Raw genomic sequence first — 12,660 nt, 5'->3', positions numbered from 1 at the left:
AGATGCATCCTGCTGGCTTCAGCTCTGCATGTTGTCACAAACACTGCAAGACGGTTGCCAAAACAGAGCAAGTGTCAGTCCTCAACGGAGACCAGCGTGAGGGCGGGTTGGGTGGGAGCCCATGTTCAGACTCGCTCTCCTTCCTTCTATGGCCTTCTCTCTAGGCAATGCGGTGTAGGGGTAGACGGGTTGGTTTTTCCTTTTTCTCTCTCCATCATTCACGGGTGGAAAGAGAATCTCAGCAATGCCCCTGGACCGGGACTCGGGCCCCTTGAAGCAGTGCAGAGCAGCTGCGGCCCCACTGGGGAGCCTGGCTGGCTGACAGCTGAGAAGACACAGGTGCTGTGTTGGCAATTCAAACTGGTAGCTCTGTCTCCTTGTTCCAGAAATAACGTGAGTGCTGTGAAGCTGGCTATTTATCATGAGAGGAATAAAAGAATTATGTATTTTGATGTTTTACAGGAGCTTTCTTTCCCCAGGCTGTTTGTAGAAGAGCCGAGAAAAACGTGGGGAGGCCATTTGGCCCGGTGGTGGCATTTCCGAGCACTGGCTGGCGGCTGGAATCCAGAAAGCTATAACTGGCTGTGACTCACTTGCGGTCAGAGACCAGGGTGGCGGTGTCACAGTCGCGAGAGCCGAAAGTAGGGAGCATTTTAGGAAGATGAAGCCTGGTCCCAGATGGTAACAGTCTCCCAAGAGATGAGAGGCGAAGAAAAACTGGGAGAAGCTGATTCAATTCAGCAACGAGGGCAATATTTGCCTGTGAAAGAGTAGTTTCAGGGTGGGGCTTCCAAAGATGAGGTTTGGCACGTGTTTGGATTTGTTGGGCTTCAAGACGTCTTTGTCGAAGGCCTAGCCAGGGCGTTGGGACGGAAGCCACACTGAGAGGTGAAAGCAGAAGATGAAGGGCCCCAGATTGAGGCAGATTGACAAGGAAGGAGAGATGATTGGTGCCCAGGGAAAGTGTTAAGACTGCAAAAAAAAAAAGTCAATGTGAGAAGACCAAAGGGTGAGAGCCACTGGAGAGAAGACAATGGGGAGACGCTACCTGCGGAAGAAGCTTCCGGGAGACTGGGGGCCTCGGCACACCAGTGGAGGAGAGCAAACATGCTGAAAAGAAGAGAGGACTGATGTGCAAACAGCTGTGTCCCCATGTGACCCGACAACTCATCTTAATATTTTTTCCATATTTGCTCCAGATTTTTTTTGACAAATAAAAGCTTATAATGCCGAAGTCTGTTTATACACTACCCTAGTCTTATCCACTCCTTCCACTGTCCTGAAGTCGACTGGAGGCCTTCCCGTCCACGTTTAGCTTAGTTTTAAACTTTATGGAAATGACACCACGCTGTACATATTTGACAGTTTAAAAAATTTTAATACTGCCTTCTCAGACGTTCACGTGTGTAAATGTAGCTCTGGTTCAGTTATTTTAACTCGTGTTCAGTATTCCGTTGCATGATTCCCCACTATTTATCCGTTATCAGATTTCGGCAGGATTTCTGTGTTCTAACCACTGCCCTGAGCATTCTGTGCTGTGAGTTTGCGTGCGTACCGGTAGGATCTTCCCACTTGCTCCCCAAGCACCTACATCCCTTTATCCTCCCATCAGAGGATCTGAGAGTTCCCCCTTTTCCTCGACTCTGCCAGCACTTGGTACCATCAGATTTTTCAGTTTTGCTAATTGGGTGGGTGTTAGCTCCTTGAGGTTTTAGTTCGCACTGAGGTTAAGCATCGTTTCACGTGTTTTGACTGTGTAGGTTTCCTGATTTGTTATTTGTTCCTATCCTTTGCCCGTTTTTCATTTGGATGGTTTGCCGTTTGCTTATGGATATTAGGCACTTAAGATATTCTGGAGAGATGCTAATCTTTGGTCAATTGTATGTGTTTCAAGTTTTCTTCCCAGGCTGTGGCTTGTCCTCACCTCTGCCCTCCCTTGGAGTCTTTTGTGATGCCAAAGTCTTTTTTTTTTTTTTGAGGAAGATTAGCCCTGACACACCCGCTGCCAATCCTCCTCTTTTTTGCTGAGAAAGATTGGCCCTGAGTTAACCTCTGTGCCCATCTTCCTCTATTTTATGTGTGGGATGCTGCCTCAGCATGGCTTGAGAATGTGGTGCTAGGTCTGCGCCCAGAATCTGAACCTGAGAACCCTGGGCTGCCGAAGCAAAGTGCACCAACTTAACCTCTATGCCAGCACCGCCGGGCTGGCCCCCAAAAGTCATTTTTAAATGTTAGTGTTGCTAAATGTATCAGTCTTTTACTTTATGACTTATGCCTCTGAATCTTCTTTAAGAGATCCTCCCCTCCCTCAAGGTTTTCTACCAGCTTAAGTTTTTATTTTCATATTAAGATGTTTAATCCATCTGGAGTTTAGTTTTGCGTGTTAGCAGGAACCCAGTTATGTTTTTCTGTGTCTTTAGCCGGTGGTCCCAGCACCGTGCACTCAGCAGTCCCTCCTTCCCCGGGTCAGTAGAACCGAGTCTTCACATCGGACGGATCGGCTTCCGGGCTCTCCGTTCTGTTGAAGCAGAGAAACCCGGTGGTGAAAAGAGAAGATGGGGCTCCTCCTGAGAGTTCTTTTCCCAGATTCTGGAGAGAGGGATTTAAATCTGAAAGTGCACCGGGTCTCCTGAAACAACATGAAGCTACAGAGTTGTAACAGTGTGGAATTGCTGTGGGAATGGGCATCTGTATCCGGGGGATAAAGAGAGAGTGGAGTGGAACCCGGTGTAGCTGGAGTGCACCCGCATGCCAGCTTTGTCTGTCCTCCATGTCCCCTCCTGTACCACAGTGGGAAGGGGATGCAGTGTGTCCGGGAGGCGTATCCACTCCCTTCCGAGTCGTGAGTTCCTCTTGCTCCCTTCTCTGGCCCCCTCATGTGCTCACTCGGCTGCTTCTTGCCGCCTGCAGCTCGTGACTGCAGTCCCTTGAGCTGTGCCCCCCGTAGTGACCTCGGGATGGGGCAGACCCCACTTCCCTGAGTGTCCTGATGGGCTCTGGAGTGAAACTGCCAGCATTCAGACCCTGGCTCTGCCAGTTACTTACTGTGTGACTGAAGAAAGTCTCTTAAACTCCCTGAGAACAGGATTAGGTTCAACTGTATGGAACGAAAATGGCAATGATTTAAACAAGATGGGTTATTGTTCTCCCACAAACAGCAGCTTAGGGAGGGCATGATAGCTCGAGGTATCGGGCCAGGCTCCTATCTTCTTGTTTTGATGTCTGCAATATGTGGCTTTCACCTCATAGTCCAAATTGGCTGCCAGGCTCTAGCCATCAGGTTCACACTCCATCTGGCATGAAAGGAGGATAGAAAAGGATACATTTCCTCCTCTTAAGGATACTTTCCAAAGGTGCGCACAGCACTTCTGCTTATATCCCAGGGGCCATTAGTCACATGGCCACACTTTGTTACAAGGGGGACTGGGAAATGTCCTTGTTTCAAGTGACCATATATCCATCTAAAGAGGATAAGGAAGTATGTGGTTATGGTGGGTCTTCTGGTTCACCAACGTAGATGTTGACGTTACCAGAACATTGTGAGACAACGAGGTCATGAGGGATAGTGTGAACCACAAGCTGATGTCTTCAAAGAAGCGGGAAATGGGCCCTGGGAGATGACAGATGACAGCCACAGGGATTAAGGTAGACCGTGTCCTGGAGTTAAGGTAGGAGAGAGAGTGATGGAGGTGGACCTGCAGAATGGCAATGACCTGGGAGTCGCTGACCCCTCACACCGTCGCTGCCTTACAGCGCGCCTGCTGATGGCTTACAGCAGCGAAGGGCGTGGTGCCAATCTGTGCCCCTGCTCAGTGGGCATTTTCCTGCCTTACAGCACAATCTACGAGGATTACAAACTGACCAGGCTACCCAGTGGAGCAACACTCCTGTGGTTTGTGATTCAGTGATGTGAGCTCTGTTTATGTGAGCAGAATGGGGAGGGAGGGTCCTGGGGTCATCTGCGGAGAAGGAAGGGCCCTGAAAACCACCACCTTTCTTCCAGCTCCTCAGGAGGTGAGGTCCCTGGGGACAGATGAGATCCCTGAGAGCTGAGGAGAGGGAACATGGCACACCTTTGGAAGGAGCTCGAGACAGTGGCTGTGGACCTTGTGGAGAGTAATGATGACAAGAGCAACCTCGTACCCAGGCACATAGTAAATGGGTTCCTGTGGTTCATGCCTTTAATCCTCATCACTGGGAGCTATAATAATAATGCCTGGTGAGGAATTTGGCACCAACTTGATAAGGGAGGAGAAGGAGCCACTGGGAGGCCCCCAGCCACGCGCTATGACGTAACCTCACCCGAGAGCCCCCGAAAATTTGATCAAGTTGCCCCAACCTGAAGCAGTGCGTGTGCAGACGACTTAGAGAAACCAGTGAGTTGGGTCCCATCCTGCCTCTCCGGTCCCGTTCAGCACTCCTGGTGTCCTTTCCTTCTGAATAGTTGTGCTTTTGTTCAGATCCCAGAAGTGTTCTTTTCTTCTTTATTTCCTCTGTTCTCTCATTTAAGGACTTTTTTTTTTTTTTTGAGACTGCTTTAGATCTCTCAAATTGGTCCTTATTCTCTCTAATCTCTTGTGATCTATCCCTTTGTCTCGCCTCCCCACCCATATCCTAGAATTTATCTCTCAGCCCTCCAGCATTTTTAAGTTTTGGCAATCATATTTTTAAAATTTAGATGTAACTGACATATAATATTACATTAGTTTTAGGTGTACAACATAATGATTCAGTATTTGTAGATACTGTGAAATGATCACCACAAGAAGTCTAGTTAATATCCGACACCACACACTGTTACAGAATTTTGTGTGTGTGTGTGATGAATGGCAATCATATTTTTAAAAAATTTCCCAAAGCTATTCATCTCCACTTGCTCCTTTCTCATAGCTGACATGTTAGTTTTTTATGTAGGCAGTACCTTCTCAGATCTCTCTGGAAAAACTAATCATTTTTGAAAGTTTTCCATTCCCAGAATCCTCTCAGTTTTCTCCAGGGTCGTCTTGTGTGTTCATCCGTTCATCTTAAGTCCTTTTCTTTTTCATACCTGTTCAAAAACGGCTGATGGTCCTCGCTTGACTGTTCATACTTATGAAGGGAGAGCTGGAGTAGGTATCCCGCGTGGCTTCCCTTCGCAGATGTGTAAGTCTGGGGGTGGGTTAGAGTGTTGTTCAGTCAATGCTCCTTCCCTCCCCCACTGGCCTCCGTGCGAGAAGCTGGGTGATACCCCTTTACGGCTGCCTTCCCTTCCCTGTCTCGCTTCTCCTCTGTCCCACCAGAGTGTCCTCCATGGTGCACAGGAACGGCCTGCAGTCCATCTTTGTCTTGGCTTGGGCTGCTGGGGAAACCAAATTAAGGCAAGACCTGCCCCAGTGTAACCAGGGTCTCCCTCCACTTTCTCAGTGGGCTAAGAAACTGTATCTTCACAAAGCAAATATCCATGGGATTCCCCTGTGGCCACAGTGTCCTAACAAAAGAAGAGCATAATATGGTAAAATGTATGGGAGTTTGGCGCCTAGAAAGCTGTTTATTCTGCTACCAGTAGCTGTCACCAGCTGGCCAGTTCACCTCTCTGGGCCTCAGTTTCTCACGTTTTAAAACACATTAGTGATTCCCAAACTAGTGATTAGGAGAGTAGTAAGGATGATCCAAATGGTGTTTTAAAGGTTTTTAAAATGCTATGACAAGGCCGCTCAAGCTATTAGCTAATGACAGTGCATTTGCAGCCCAGGATAAAACAGGAGGGGGCTGAATGACCCAGAACTCCCGGGAGGGAGCAAAGTGGGGCCCTCAGCCCCTCGCCCAGGACTTCCGTTGACTGTCCCAGCAGCCCTGTGCTTCCAGGCCCTGTGCAGTGAGGGTGGTTTGGAGGGGCTGGCCCAGGCAGAGGGGGACGCAGTCAGTAGTCACCACGAGCAGAGACTCTTCTGGGGATGCCCTGCCTTGAATTCAGGAGGAAGTTCACTTATTCATACCAGAGAACTTACTGCGTACTTGGTGTATTCTACGCAATGTGGAGATACAGAAATAAAAGACTCGGGTTTCACGGGGTTTGGAGTCTGGTTCACTGAAAGAATTTCTAGTTTCCAGAAGCACAAGTCAAAACCAGGAGAGCTGCGGTGGCAAAATATACAGCAAAGCAGAGCTGGTCAGAGGCATCTGTGCGCGGGCCTCAGAGAAGGTACCAGAGGGAGAGGAGACACCCCCGACTCCAAATGGCCACACTGCAGAATGGAGGCAACTTAATTTCACACCGTGTATCCAGGTGTGAAAAACCATGTAAAACAATCAGGATACTTTGACCGCAAGTTCCCCAAGGCCGTAATAGAGGGTGACATTGGTTAAACTGGGCTAGTTCTTGTCTTAATTCAGGCTCCAACTGGCTTTAACAGTCAGGAGATTACTATCGCCCATGACAAAAAGTAGAGTGAGGTGGTTCTGGGTCTGGTGTATTTGGCAGTTCAATGAAATCATCACTGATAACTCTTTCATTGTTTCCATTTTCTTCTCTGGCATTCTCACCTGCAGACAGCCAGATGCAGAGAGAGAGAAGAAGGACGGGGAGAGGGAGGGAACATGAGTCTTCCTGTGTCATTTTTTGAGGTCAGGGAAGATCGTTCTTAGAAGCTCCCAGGCAGATTTGCCCCTGAATCTCATTGGCCAGAATTGTGTCACTTCTCCCTGCCTAACCAATCACTGGCAAGGAGAGTGCGGTTGTCATGGCCAGCCTAGACCAATCAGGACTTAACCCTGACTCTCGTGGGGGAGGGGTGGGTACCTGAGTAAAATCAGAGTTCTGTTGGGAAGGAAGAAATGGGAGAGGAGCAGAGAAGGCTCCAGATAGACAACTAATGGTGTTTGCTACAATAACTTTTTTAGTTTTCTGTGACTTAAGCCCCCTTGAGCCTATTGGCAGAAAATAAACCTGGTAAACTCAGTTTTAAATCGTTCTCTTCTCCCCTCTCCTTGGAGCAGCACCTAAGTGTGAGGGGGTGGGGGAGGCAGGCACGTGTGGTCCTTCATTGGCACCTGCCTGCTTTGATTTCTTTTCATTTTTAATTGTGGTAAAAAACACATCACATAAAATTTACCACCTTAATCATTTTTAAGTGTCCAGTTCAGTACTGTCAAGTATACTTATCTTGTTGTGGATTAGATCTCCAGAAATTTTTCGTCTTGCAACACTGAAACTCTGTGCCCATTGAACAACAGTGCCCCATTTTCCCTCCCCTAAGCCTGTGGCACCCACCATTCTACTTTCTGTCTCTGTGATTTGACTACTCTAGATACCTCACATATGTGGAATCATAGAGTACTTATCTTTTTGCGACTGGCTCAATTCACTTACTATAATGTCCCCAAGGTTCATCCATGTGGCATGATGGGTCAGAATTTCCTTCCTTTTTAAGGCTGAATAGTAATCCATCAGATGTACAGACCACATTTTGCTTATCCATTCTTCTGTTCATGGACACTCAGGTTGCTTGCACCTCTTGGCTATTGTGAATAATGATGCCGTGAACGTGGATGTACAATATCTCTTCGAGATCTTGCTTTCAGTTCTTTTGGATAGATAGCCAGAAGTGGGATTGATGGATCATAAGGTAGTTCTATTTTTAATTTTTCGAGGAATCTCCACTATTTTCCATAGTAGCCGCACCATTTTACATCCCCACCAACATTGCACATGGCTTCCACTTTCTCCACATCCTCGCTAACACTTGTTATTTTCTGTCTTTTTGATAGTAGCCATCCTAATTGGTGGTACCTCATTGTAGTTCAGATTTGCATTTCCCTAATGATTAGTGATACTGAACATCTTTTCATGTGCTTATAGGCCATTTGTATATCTTCTTTGGAGAAACGTCTATTCAAGTCCTTTGCCCATTTTTGAATTGGATTATTTGTTTTTTTGTTGTTGAGTTTAGGAGTTCTTTGTATATTCTGGATGTTAACTCTTTATCAAATATATGATTTGCATTTTTTCTCCCATTCTGCCTTTTCACTCTGTTGATTGCACAGAAGTTTTTAAGTTTGATGAAGTCCCATTTGTCTATTTTTGCTTTTGTTACCTGTGCATTTGGTGTCATATCCAAGAAATCCTTGCCAAATCCAATATTATGAAGTTTTTCTTCTATATTTTCTTCAGAGTTTTATTGTTTTAGGTCTTACATTTAGGACCTAGATCCATTTTGAGTTAATTTTTTGTGTATGGTGTTAGATGAGGGTCCAGCTTCATTCTTTTGCGTGCAGTTATCCAGCTTTCCCAGCGTCACTTGTTGAAGAGACTGTCCTTTCCGCATTGAGTGGTCTTGGCACCTTTGTCGAAGATCAAGGTGCCATATACACAAGAGTTTATTTCTGGGCTCTCTGTTATGTTCCATTGATCTATCTTCATGCATTACCACACTGTGGATTACTGTAGCTTTATAGTTAGTTTTGAAATCAGGAAATATGAGACCTCTAACTTTGTTCTTCTTTTTCAAGATTGTTTTGGCTATTTGGGGGCCCTTGAGATACCATATTAATTTTAGGATGTTTTTTCTTATTTCTGCAAAACGTGTCATTGAGATTTTGATAGGGATTACGTTGAATCTGTAGACTGCCTTGGGTAGTATTGTCGTCTTAAAAATATTAAGTCTGCCAATCCATGACCATGGAATGTCTTTCCGTTTATTTGTGTCTTCTTGAATTTCTTTCAGCAATGTTTTGTAGTTTTCAGTGTACAAGTCTTTCCCCTCCTTGGTTAAGTTTATTCGTAAGTATTTCATTCTTTTTGATGCCATTGTAAATGGGACTGTTTTCCTAATTTCCTTTTTGAATTGTTCACTGTCGATCTACTTTGGTTTTGACTGAGATGGTCTCTGCCCTTAGGATCCATACCACATCCGCTTGTTTCTACTACGGACCCTCTCAATTTCTCCCTTTCTGCTCCTCTGCTGGCTCTGTGCCGATCTCAGGGGCACAGGAAGGAAGGGCTCTGCGCCCTGGGACCACGGGAGACCCAGAGGAGTCTTGGGTCCTTCTGCTTGGACGTCAGTGCAGCCATCTCTGCTCTTGAGCGTTCATACCATGGTAGGTCAAGGGCCTCTGAGAGCCTGTGGACGCCAGGGTCCCAGGCAGGAGGGGCCAGTTCCCCTGTTATCTGGGGTTCTACCACCGCCTTAGAGGGAAGCCTGATGAGGGAGAAAAGGGGAGCCACGGGGCCCTGGCTCTTCCCAGAGACCCACACCAGCACCTCGTTCTCTTGAGCTCCTCTTGCACACTCCTCTCCCTCAGCCTGGAGAGAATCTTAAAAATCTTGTTCCTGATGGGCAAACACTGATTCAGCCAAAATTCTTCCCAGTTTTTCTGTCTCACATCTAAAATTCCACTGTTTAAAACATAAAAGGAAAAAGTGTGAACGCTTTACCAGGAAGTTTCCCCTTGGAGCAAAGACCACTGGGAGCACCGCTCAGCCTGAAGGCGGTGAGTCAGCATAAAAGGAGGGCGGAGCACAGGGCTTCTCCCTCCACCAGGCAGCCTCCCTTCCCTGCTCCCCCGCCTGCTCTCTTGAGCTGAAGGAGAAGGACCCTGAGTCAGGGTTAGTCCCTAGCTTAAACTCTACAGCAGCGGTTCTCAAAGTGTGGTCCTGGGGGCCCACCAAGTCAAAACTATGTCATAATAATTAATAATTCTAAGACATTCTTTGCCTTTTTCATTCTCTGTCTCTCACGAGTGTTCACTGGAGTTTTCCAGAAGCTGCATGACATGATGTCGTAAGGGATTGAATGCAAAAGATATGAGAATCCAGCTGTCTTCTATTAAACTATTCTGTTAAAGAGAATTGCAAAAATGTACATAAATGCCACACTTTCATTAAAGTTTCTTTTTGTTTTGCAAGATATAGCTGTCTTTATAAATATTTATTTCAGTTAACATGAAATGTTTATTGTTATTTTTAAAAGACTTGATACATCAATATTTTAAAAAATTTCTCAGTTGTAATTGCTAAGTAGGACAGCACTAATCCACCTAACTAAAGGTCTGTGGGGTCCTCCATCATTTTTATGAGTAAAGGGGTCCTGGGACCAGAAGCTCGGGGCCTGCTGCCCCCAGCACGGCTCTGCTTTCTTCTGGGGCTGTCGGTGCAGCTGTCCCTCAGCCATCCGTGCGGGCCTCTCCCAAGGCTCCATGTGCCTCGAATTTCCCCGTCTGTCAGCTCCCAGCCCGAGTGGCCACACGAGGGCAGCAGATTCCGCCAGGAGCCGCCGTGAGGCCCTCCAGCCCAGTTTCCATGGAGGAGTCTGCAGTGTTGAATGCCTCTTGGGTCTCTGGCCAGTGGAGCTGGAGAAGCAGAGATGATAAATCCAGGTCCTTGCCATGGAAGGCTCAGGCCCCTGAGGCACCCCCACCCCCCGCAGTGAGCCGGGGAGCCGGCAGAGGCCCAGGCCAGAGCCTGACTGTGTGGCAGGGGGGAAGTGTTCAGTGAAGGTCATTCCCTCCAAGCCGTGCAGAGCTGCCCTAGGCGGCCTGTCTTCCAGACTCTCGGCTTTGACCCCAAAGTGTTTGTCCTTCCCGCCGTTGCCTGTGGGGAAGGAGCGCTCTGTCCTCCTTGCCGTTCAGTGGTGAGCAGCTGTCCTGCGGTAAAGCCCTAGGATGAGGGAGGGAGCAAGGGGGTTCCACTTCCCTTTTATGCTGCCTCTGGTGAAGGTGGAGGTGAAGGGTGCCTGTGAAGTTTCACCCAAACTAGGGCTCGTTTTTATCAGGACAAGTCATGAACGTCTCTAGCTAGGAAAAGAAGGCCTTGTGGCCGTGTAACACAGAGATCATCTCTCACTTCCTGTTATCCGGTGATTCCACCCACCTCTCCCCAGAAGCTGAAGGCAACCTGGCATGAATAGCTAGCTCCACGCTGGTCAGTGGAAGGGCGTGAGATCTAAATTTGTAAGACAAGGCTTCAAGTCCCATGGCTCCGGGCTGCTGGCCTGTGCGCTTTCCCTCTCACTATAATGCCAGCCCCATGGTGGTTTTTCCTTAAATAGTCATCATCATACTTAGTCAACCCAATGACACACAAAAACCGGTAGTCTGTTCAAGGACGGCCTGGCGGTTAGGAGCGGGGCTCGGACCCCTGGGGAAGGCAGGAACCGTCTGGGAGGCTGCGCATAGGTGTTCCCAGCTAGCTGAGGTGGCTTCAGACTGGCCCCACCTTTCCATCTCTCCCCTTCCCTTCCCTGAGTTAGATACTGGGTCACACACTTGAGGATTTTTGAGGTACTCCTATTTTCCAAAAACTAAGCCAAAAGAAGTGATGGCTGAAGAAGAGATCCTCTGAATTGCTTTGTACTTCCACTTAACGTGCTCCTCCTTTTTCGCTTTTTTATTTTTAATTGTGGTTTAAAAACAGTGTAGCAAATTTGCCCTCTTAACCGTTTTTAAGGGTACAGTTTCGTAGTGTTAACTATATTTACACTGTTGCATAGCTCCTCCTTTCGTAAATATTGATAAAGCAGCATTGCTCTTCTCTCCCTCTTGTGTCATTCGCGGTGCTCAGTAATAAAGATAAGTGACATTGCTTTACCACTCTCTAACTGATATGCCCAAGCATCCCCAGAGAATTTCCCCAGAAGTCAAAAGGTATTAAGAAAACATTGAATTGGTGATGGAGGAGCTCCCTTCTGAAGGGATTTGGCAGTAGCGTGGGGACCGTTTCAGCTGTGGATCGGTCTCTTGACCACAGAGGAAACAATACCCTTAACCCTGTTGTTATTATTTTAAAATCTTTCTCTGGCGTACTTGAATGATGATGGTGTTATAAAACTAAAACTGGGGATTTGTTCTAGGAAGACAACCCCAATAGCATATGGAACTCCCAACTGGTGAAATATCAGGTTTTCGCATTGTGCCTGGCGTGTGCAGAGCCTGCGACAGAATTCCCCGTTAGGCCAACCTCGGATATAGAAACACCTGTAGGTTTTCTTGGAGGCCTTGGAATAATCGCAAGTTTAATGATTTGATCTTCTCAAAAGGGATATGTCTGGTGATCCTTTTTCTTCAAAATGTTAGTTATTAACTAGACAAAATATATGTGGAGACAACATGATTTCTTGCAGTTACTGTGTACAGAGAAATACTGGTTTCATTAATTGTTATATGAAGTGCCTTTTAAAATTTCACATAATTGTTTAAAGTTTTTATGTCTTGCCTTTGTTGCTGGTGATATTTATGTGAATTCTGTACGGTGAATTTAATCTTGTAGTTTATTCATCATCTGTACACTCGCACCGTCTGGCTGTGCTCTCCTTCTGAGTGTTAATTTCTTCTCTTTAGAGCACTGCCGATCCATTTCAGAAGGGTGTGGAGTGTGGCCCTCCCCTTTATTTAAATAACGTCACAGGAGTTCTCTTTACCTGGTAATGATTGGCTCAGGTCAGGGCATTAAGGCAGCTTTGTTTTCTATCTGTAGGTTCTAGGTTTTCTGACTGAGTCATTTGTCTCGTATCTAACCTTGTTCTTGACCATGGTAACACAGTATAGGTTTCATAGGTGGATGTGTTTACTTGGTAAGAAGAAACAAGGATATTAGGAAAAAGCAGTACATTTGCTGACACTTTATCTTCTTTGTTTTTAGACTGTGTGATAGCTTATTATCGTAACTGCATTTAAACTTTTTTTTTT

At 46.6% G+C, this 12,660-nt stretch overlaps 1 long non-coding RNA gene across 1 annotated transcript; it reads left to right on the top strand.

Moving 5' to 3' along the window:
* Positions 1–109: 109 nt before the first annotated feature.
* LOC139080696 (uncharacterized) lies at positions 110–1,234 on the top strand. The gene is made up of 2 exons (XR_011535411.1): positions 110–393; positions 480–1,234. It is a non-coding gene; the product is annotated as an uncharacterized lncRNA (long non-coding RNA).
* The last annotated feature ends 11,426 nt before the right edge of the window (positions 1,235–12,660 follow it).

Source organism: Equus przewalskii, chromosome 31 (assembly GCF_037783145.1).
Source record: "Equus przewalskii isolate Varuska chromosome 31, EquPr2, whole genome shotgun sequence".
Taxonomy (NCBI): Eukaryota; Metazoa; Chordata; class Mammalia; order Perissodactyla; family Equidae; genus Equus; species Equus przewalskii.
Note: the sequence above shows the minus strand (reverse complement) of the source record. Positions and strands in the feature narration are given on the sequence as shown.